Consider the following 10,095-nt stretch of genomic DNA (forward strand, 5'->3'; position numbering starts at 1 on the left):
GCGATAAAAACCCCACAACACCGAGTCTCAAAGCCCAGGTCCGCTGCCTTGGCTTGTGGTGCTTGGAGTGCAGAGCTAAGAACTGTGGTGTAGACATTCAGGCTTAGGCTGGAGCCTGGGCTCTGAGACCCTCCCCCTTCTCAGGGTGTTTTATTGCCGTGTAGACATACTCTTAGAGGTCAATTAAATATTCCTCTCCCTCTCTCAACCTTCCTCCAGCTAAACCACCGTAGCCACCAAAACTCCACATTCTCACAACACTGCAGGGATACGCTACTATTTATTAAATACTACTTAATCTCTCTAACTAGTGGGCTTAAAAGACACTTTGCGCTTGTACTGAACACGGTACGGGGTGCACTTCAGCCAGGAAAAGTAAGTCTCTTATGTGTCAGAGAGTTTTGGGTAGGAATAACACACTATATGCTTTTCCAGTGTGTGTGTGTGCGTGTCTGTAGAAAATTTCAGTGTTACTGAGGGTAGAGTTAAGGTTATAAAGTAAAGGGGAAATGTGCTGAGAAATATTACAATTTGGTAGATAAAAAGTTAAATGAAATTAAAGGTGTACAGGAGCCTATACCCACTCCCCAAAAACAACAGAAGATGTAAAGAGTACAGTTTGCAGAACTGAATACTCTGCAAATCTTTTTGCATACTATATATATGGTAGTAATGGTCCTTTCTAAATGCTGATAATTACAGGATTTTTCTAAACAAGTGCATTAGTGACTCCTTCCTCCTACTCTGCATGGACCTGCAGGCACACAGTACTGAAAAGTCTATGTTCTTCTCACGTTATTAAATGTGCACTCTTCTTTTATTAGGCTTTTTAATAACATTTAAGTTACACCCTGGGGAATTTTAGCAGAAAGGGAACATTGGCCAGCCTAATTTGTACATGAAAATATTCCCTAGGCCAACAAAACAAGATTCAGATGAATTTTTACACACAGTACGATCACAAATACAATAAGTACTGAAGGTGCTTTCAGGTACAAAAAATACAACAAGGAATATTTGAAGCCCATGAGTTGTGCTTTGTAAGCTGTCTATCTATAGACATTTCTGCTGGTCAGTGATTACGTTCGCCATGTATCTCATTTTTCTACTGCAAAATTCAAGCATAAGACATTTCTACTCCAATATCTATAATCTGTAAAGTGGCCCATAACAGGGAAGCAGTGGTTTTGCACCCAGGTGCAAAATGTCAGTCCTGAATATTTATTCAGAGGCTGATGGAAACAGGAAGTCACAGTTGAATGCTACAAGAGAGTCCATTGCCAAGAAATTCATTGGAGGGCAAGGATATTGGCCATGAAGGCAGACACCTGTGTCTGACACAACTAGGGCCGGATCCTGCTACCACTGGAGTCATTGATTCCAGTAAAAATAGGATTAGAGTCTGACCAAGATGGCAATTTCCTGCAATATCCATGAAAGACCCGATAGTATTAACTTTATGTATTATTGTGGGCTAGGATTGTATGCGACTTCTTTATGGGGGAGATGTAACAAAGATTGCAACCCCATGCAGTATCTTTGGGGTCCATTGTTTTAAATGAATGGTTTATGTATGACTGTGTTCTACTCTGGGGGAGAGGGCTACCGCAGCACCTCCAGGAACTAAAAGCAGTGGGCAGTGATTTAGGCAAATCAGCCAGGTTGTAATCCCCCAGAGAGATACCACCTCCTGGGCAGGCTTGCATATCCTAGTTCAGATTGGATTCTCCAGAGAACAACATATGAAGAAACAACTTTGTGATAAGTAGCCTGAGTTTCAGCTGACCCAGGGCCTTCTTTCTGCGCCAGAAAACGGACAGAACCTTCTGTCCAAGGGGAGGGCAAATCCTTTCAGGAAGTATTGGAAGGACTTGGCCTAGTAAGGCCCCATAAGACTGATGGGTGACCTCTGGTAAGCTTTGACCATGTGCGTAGGTTCTTTTATTGATTAAATATGTTTCCTCAGTAAGGCTTTTACCTTAAGAATAAATGTGCTTGCTTATAAAGAGCTGTGTGGCAACTTATAACTGCTGGCTATTACAGCTGTTCATAGCCTTTGAAGAGAAAGCAAGGCACAGAAGCTGCCCTATTTAGGCTGTCTGGCTTCTGGGAAATCCACAGTTAAGAAGGGAATTGTGCAGCCTCAATAAACACCAGTCAGGAGGGAGAGACACGCAGGTCTCTACCCCAGAGAGGTGACGGCTGAGGAGCCTGGAGCCTAGAGTGTGTGCCCTGGAGGGGTTGCATAGGGGGAATACAGGTGCAGCTGCCCTGAACTGTGCCACAGAGCTCTGTTGAAAAGCAGGCTGCCAATAATACCTGATGTCACTGAGCCAATTTCTCTCCTTTTTGTCTACACAACATTTTTGTTAAGAAGCATTTGTTATCTGCAAACATACTAGGGCACCCATTCTGTTACTTTGCTACATTTTTTTAAAAAGTATGTGAAATATTTTAGAAGAACAATAAGGAAACAAAAATGATTTTGGGAGTGAGAAAATCATTTATAACAGTTTTCTTCTCTCTAGGAAATTCCTCCTTGTGGCTTGAAGTTTTTAATTTATCTCCCTCTTTAATAGCTAGCGAAGTAAGATGCTAAGTGTTAAAACGGACTGTGGGAGAACACAGACACATCACAGTGGTGTGAAATTGCATGCACCTTATGTGTATGTAAATACTATTTGTTTAAAATAGTGTTAAAGGTGGCTATTTTTTTCCAATCAAATTACATGATTTGAAAAAAATTGAGCTTTTTAAAATAAAAGGTTAAAAAAAGAAGGATGCCTATAAATCTGAAAATGGATGAGGAAGAAGTTTAGCATTAAAACAGGAAGGATGTGCTTGTGATTAGACTGCGACTCAGAGATCCATGTTCTATTCTTTGCTCTGCTGAAGACTCCCCATGGGACCTTGGTTAAGTCACTTTGTCTGTCTGTGTTGTTTGTTTAGGATCACTGAGTGAACCCTTTGCTCCCATCAGTGAGCAATTACTTGCACAAGTAATCGCACTGATTTGAAGGGGACTTAACATTCAGGTAACTGCCCACGGATGGGGCAAGTAACTAACAAGCTGGCCTTTAGACAATAAACTCTTTGGTGTATGTAGAGCATTTGTGTGTCTGGACAGCACCTACCACAATGGGGCCTTGATCTTGGTTGAGAGCTGTAAGTGTTAGTATAACACAAATAATAAATGTATGATACTAAATTGTCAACAGTGGCTCTACAGTGCATTATTTTCATCCTTGTAACTCTGTGTTCAAATGCTGACTCACTTATCAAGTTGGGTGGCCACATCTATCTAAAGCTGCAGGATGCTGTATGCTTTGCTACACATGGGTTCGTGGGAACGTTGTCTTCAGTTTCATGAGACAACAGATTTGGGAAGGGTGGTGTTTATTTTTTTCTACACCTCTCCTGTTTCACTTTGTCTGCTGGGTTTTGAATAAGCCCAAAATCTCAAAGTGAAACTCAGTGGAAACCCACAAGTTTCTCTGTGCTTTGCTTTGAAACCTGGCAAGCCCATGTTCATCCTTTCAGGGCAAAACCATACCCTGGCTCAGATTCACTCATAGTGGGATTCTCCCCTCTCTTGCACCAGAGTAAACTCTACTGCCTTCAGTGGGTTTAGTCATGGTTTACACAGCAGTACAAGGAGAGAAGACTCAGGCCAACAGTGTCTGGGAACTTTTTGGTGAAACTGGCCTGGGTTTCAAATTTGTAACAAAACCAAGAAGTGAAAGCAAGTGAGTCACAAACCACAAAAGTAGCTGAAATCAGGTGAATCTTACACAATTTTCCATTTTCATGGACAACATTTGGCCTAGTTCTAGTTACATCCTAATTCCTATTAGACGCCTTGTTCGGACCTCCACAAAATCATGCTTAGTGGCTAAAATCTTGCAGGGCTACGCAGGTGAGAAATCCAAAGCACTGGCAGAATTCTGAAAATCAACTTACAGACCACCAGCGGACATTGGGCCTGTCTTTTGCTAGTGCTGAGCGTCCTTCACTTTCTAAAGCCATGTATTGACCCACGAATGTATTCGATGCGGGGGAACCAGATGTGCATCAGCCCTAGGCCAGAAAAACAATAGGTTTGTTTAGCTATATTATACAGCGGCAAACGAAGGACACTGAACTAAATTCTGCCCTCAGACACACCTGTTGACTTCACGGGGGTGGTAGGGTTGTTCCGAGGGCAGAATTTAGCTGAGCATCTTTTATCTCAGAGCCTGAGAACCGATTGCATAACACCTGCCAAGGGTGCTGATATTTGAAACACATGTGAATGGGGGATTACACATGGGGCCTATTTTAAACACTGTCTCGGTCTTGTCACTTTGTGTCTTTCTGAAAGATGAATGTCAGGAAGAGACTGGGATTTTAGCAGCCTGGAAAATTGTTACTGCATTTTGTGATTCCTTTTTAGCTTGCAGTGAGGATGGTGTGGTCTGGCATGTGTATGTATTTGGGTGGGCAGATGGATCATAGCATAGCCTCAAATAACCCTGGTCCTTCCTTACTGCCTCACGTACAGTGACTTATTGAAGAGAAAAGGTCCTGCCTCGAAACTGATCCTGCTGCAAAATCACTGCTGCTGAGTCATATGACCCAGCATATTTTATATTGACTAGCACAGATATGTCTTACCCTTGCTCCATTTGATACCGCCACAAGAGGCATATGTAATGAGTCAGTCACTGTGACTCAGATAACCCCGCTGCTGATAAAGCTGCCGAGCATCTCAGTGCCTTTTGTCTCTTTAAGACAAAGATTTCATCATCCCCGTTTGTAAATGAATCAAAAGTAAAAGAGGGAGATGGTAGCAATCAGCTCCACCAAATGACTGATCAGTTTCTGAGAAACGCTAATCAACCCCAGATGCTGCATTCCTGCCTCAACCCTAGATCATCAATTCAAACCTCCCATCCAGCTCATCTGACACCAACAATGCAATGATTACCGGGTAAACTTTGTCATGATGCAGGCTAGTAAAACTCCTGAGAGGTCAAGAACATCTTTGCTCAGAGCAAGGGACCTGGCAGGGTCTGCCTGTAGCAGGCAGTAGAGAGGTCTTTCTCGACTTCTACCTCCTCTTGGTATCTCAGAATGGTTGTTGTGTTAAGGGCTCTCCACCGGAAAACCATGAGCTTTTGGAGAATTCTTTGTCTCAGAGATCCTACTTGTTATACGGACACCAAGGTGCCAAATGTGAACCTGGCTTAAACATTCACCACTCCCGCTGGCCTCAGCAGGAATAGGACACAGGTAAGGAAAGGTTGAATTCGGCCCTCTAGTCATCGCATAGGAGAGGAAGTGTCCATTTTAGTGCTGTTATGAGTGTCAAAATGGGGCAACCGGACATCATATTTGTTATATGCTAGAATCTTGTGTGGCTAATCACATGGGTTGAGCTTCTTCCCTGTGCAGAGAGCCAGCAGGAGGATTTTTGCACTATTTAAATCCCACTCACACCCTGTTTAAAGAGGGGTGCGTATTCTTGTCTGCCCCCTGTGCATCTTCCTGTCCTCTTGGGGTGATGTGCGACTCCAGCAGCAGGTTGGTGGGCCGGTCCCTAGTGCAGGGACTGCAAGTGTGATGGACCTTGTGTGGGATATGCAGGAGGCAGGTGGCATTGGGGCTCCTGCTACCTGTACAACAGCTATCCCCACTCATGACCTGAAAACAATTTAGCAAAGGAGTTTGTTGCTGACCTGCAGCTGCTGTGTTCGTTGTGATTATTAGTTGTCTTGGTATTCCACTAGGGCAAAAGGCCTCAATCAGGGATCAGGCCCCTGCTGGGAGAAGCGCTGTACAAGCACATCAAGACAAGAGTCCCTCCCCGCCGGGAGCTCCCGCTCTGCAATGCAACGGACAAAAGAGATGGGAAAGGTAGGTGGGAGGAGGAGGCAACTGTGAAATGCATGAGCAGCAATAGTCTTAGCTTGCTGCCTGCCTTTTATTATTTACAGAGTGGCAGGTCTCTAAGTTCCAGACCAAACCCTAGGAGTGAGGCTGGGTTTGCAAAGCCAGGACCAGAGTGTGCACACCTATCAACGACACCAGGAGAGCTATGTTACTGCCCTGCGATTGTGCTATGTAGAGAGGTCCTGCTAACAGCCTCTTTGAACACTGGAGCACAAAAGAAGCCTACAGTGGTCTGAGCTAACCAGCACGGCTACTGCATAACCAGGTAACTATCTAGGGGGACCTTACTTGCCCACTAGAAAGCAGAAGCGTGGCTAGAAACCCGGGTTGCATCATGATTAATAATGGTGCTGACAGCTTTAAAGGCACTCAGGGACTTTTAAAAACACGGCTAACCATTCTGAGTGAATGTTTAGTATGGCGGGAGCTGCTATGACACATACAAGAAGATCCAGATTGCTCGGAGAAAATACAGAGCATCTGCTATTTTCTGACAGTTAACCTTTCCAGATTTCCTTCCCCCTGTGAATATACAGTACAGCATCACGGCACTGTACATAAAAATAGTTATGCCACTGAATCGGGAGCTGTCTTAAAATGCCAGGTGACCCCGTTGGTGAAAAACTATCCAGAGAGAACAACGAGGAGTCCGGTGGCACCTTAAAGACTAACAGATTTATTTGAGCATAAGCTTTCGTGGGTAAAAACCCACTTATTCAGGTGCATCTGAAGAAGTGGGATTTTTACCCATGAAAGCTTATGCTCAAATAAAACTGTTAGTCTTTAAGGTGCCACCGGACTCCTTGTTGTTTTTGTGGATACAGATTAACATGTCTACCCCCTGATACTTAACCATAGAGAATTCTCTCAATTTTGTTAAAGAACGCATCCGCTGTCCCTTATGATATAACGTGGCAGGCAATGAGAATAATAACTCGGAGAGTGCCATAATATACTTGTATTGGGAGGGTGGATAAGGTGCCCCTCCACGCTTAAGCACATTTCTCCTAGGAATTCCCTGTGGTACATTAATTTTTACTGATTACTAATAGCTGCTACATTGTCTCTAAGGCAACTGGTCCAGATATTATTCACTTGCAGAATGAAAGAACAATAGACATATTTTATCAGTAATGCACTAAACAATGGCCACATTCTTATTGTTCCAAACTTATTTTTAACTCACATTCCCCTCTCCACATGCTTTTGTATCCTAAGTAACCCCCCTTTTAAAAAGTCCAGCCCTGGTGGAGGTGAGCAAAACTACCTGTGTAAGCCATGGGAATTTCAGCTTCTTTCATCAGTGAACATAAGGTTCTGATCCCTCTATCTTGCCTTCCCATCTCCCCCCTCCCCCCCGCTCCCATAGTCTCTTTGAAATATTTTAACTCAGGTTAGAATTTTTATGGGAAACCTGGAATAGAAGCAGAAGAGTGGTTTTAAATATAGAGGCTTGGGTTGAGCTGAGCTGTACTTGATTCAGGAACATAGGTGGGTTTGGGCCACCGTTATGCTCATCCCGCACCAATTCTTAGGCCAGTGCAATCTTTGGCACAAGTTAGAATGGCTTTAAGGTTATTCTAACTTGCACTGTCTGGAAAGAGTCCCTAAACTTTAAACAAATCAACCAACATTAAATGTGTTCCCTTCTGTTCTAGAATATAATTATGCTGTTTGGGGGACCGGGGTGTGCATACTCTTAATTTCATATATTTTGGAGCAAAATCTCCATCAGCATAACTCCATTGTAGGTAGAAAATTTAGGCCAATGCAGAAGATGCATAGGAAAGATTAAGTTAATAGTACAGAGTTCTATTAGTTTTCTCATGGTGGAGGAGTAAAAGAACATCACTGGAATGTGTTATGTTTGTGTTATTAAATTTGTTGATTTTATGGTATTGTAGGTTTATATCAGAGTATGCTGTTTGTATTTATTACTATATATACTCTAGTGTGTATCATCTGGCACGGACAGGTTATTTTGTAGTGTGGGGTAGTGTAGAGAATGGTATTGGTTTAGTGTACTGCAACTAGATCCTTTCAATAGAAAATAGGGTTCTTTGGTATATGAGTAATTTGTCATTTTTGACCTTTACAGATATTTTTGAAATATCTTAGTGACTTTGTTATGATTGGTTGGGTGATATAAGTGCGCTGGGGTGAGAGAAGATTTCATGGTAGCGGGGGATTGGCTGAACCTTCTTTCTTGTTCATTTTGAGATATCTTAATGTTTGGGTTTTTTTTAAATTGTAACATTTTGTACAGAATCATAGAATATCAGGGACCTCAGGAGGTCATCTAGAGTCCAAGCCCTTACTCAAAGCAGGACTAATCCCCAATTTTTGCCCCAGATCCCTAAATGGCCCTCTCAAGGATTGAATTTACAACCGTGGGTTTAGCAGGCCAATACTCAAACCACTGAGCTATCCCTACCCTCAAGACAATGTTTAATTTAATTTTAAGGGGGAGGGAAGGGGTGCCGGCATTGGTAGCCAGACTCCACCGAAACACACTTTCAACCTTAACTCCAAATCTGGATGAAATTTTTTTTTGAATTGTGAAATTTTGACTACATTTCCAATTGGGAAACATTTTGAGAAACTTTTCACAAACCACTTTCCCTGCTCTGTAGAGCTCATGAAATTTTTCAAATCTCAAAAATTTGATACAAATTCTGGTTTTAAAAATGAGAATAAATTATTTATTTTTTGAATGAGTCTTCTTCCCCCCCAACCATAGATACTTAACTCCTTCTTGTAAAGGAATTGGGCAAGTCACATCCCCTCTCTGGACCTCAGTTTTCCCTCCTATAAAATAGGTATTATACTTATCTTCATTTATGAAATGCTTTGAGAATTAGGGATAAAATGTTCTAAATAAGGAATTGTTGTAGAAGATGATGATGATGATGATGACTAAACAAAATATATGTAAATACTTATTTTCAATTCATGTGTTTAAACTTAAGCATGTAAATATCCCATCCTTATTCAGCAAGCACTTAATGAAGGGTGTAATTTTAAACTAATGTGTGCTCAAAATTAAGCACATACTTAAATGCTGTACAAAGAATAGCCCTTAGATGAGAACTGTGGAGATTTAAAAGGGTTTGAAATTATATGGGAAATTAGGTTTCTTGTGAATTCTATTACACTTTTAGGCCCAGTCTAATTCCCATTGATTTAAATGAAACAATCTCCATTGACATCAGTGGGAGTTAGATTAGGGCCCTTATAAACTTCAGAGATGTTATAGCATCGGTAAAATAACGGATGGGTTCCACTAGCAAAAGCAGCTTCTAGTGATAGCTGAATATACAGAGGATGCAAGGGTATTTGGCTGGATTTTTGGATTGATCCTAACAGCTTTCTTTCCTAAATTACAATACCATGCTTTATATTTTCTCATATTTGTTTACAAGTCAAAATATTCAAAAGTCTCTGAAAGGCAATTTAAAATTATACATTCAACTGTAACATTCAAAATTTGCACCATATCAATTAATTACATAAATAAATCTTCCATACCGGGAAGAGAAACAATACCACATACATTTATACAACTAACCAGCCCAGTACAGCTTTTGAAGTTCCAATATTTACAACAAAGTGTCCACAGACAATTCATAGAGGTAAAAAAATTTAATTTAAAGTAACTGAACACACACATACATACATACACACTGCAACAATGTACATTTAAAATAAAAATTTATACATATTTTAAATAATTCAGTACCACAACAGAATATCCAGCAGGGCTCATTAAGTTATTATTATATCCCTATCCTCCAGTGCATTATTTACCAATAAATTATATCTTGGAGGGTATCCTATTAATATCAATGCAGAACAATAATCAGGAATCTGCATGTAAGGGTACTGTGCTTCCAGAGTACTGAAAGTTTTGTTAAATCAAGACTGTCCAAACACAGATTCGTAGTCCCGCTGGTGGTTACACGGGTTCAAGGTGCTTTCTCTGGATTACGGGAAATGTCTTTATTCTGGGCTACAGGAATTGGCAAATCTGCTTATATGTGAAACCCCAATAAAATATACATAGCTAAAGGGAATTTCACCAAATTGGAGATGTTTATGGAAATTAAAAGGATAGAGAAGGACATCGAGTTTTACTCCAAATCCCTCTAATTGCAATGGAGTTGC

The sequence above is a fragment of the Lepidochelys kempii genome, chromosome 8 (genome assembly GCF_965140285.1).
Source record: "Lepidochelys kempii isolate rLepKem1 chromosome 8, rLepKem1.hap1, whole genome shotgun sequence".
Classification (NCBI taxonomy): Eukaryota; Metazoa; Chordata; order Testudines; family Cheloniidae; genus Lepidochelys; species Lepidochelys kempii.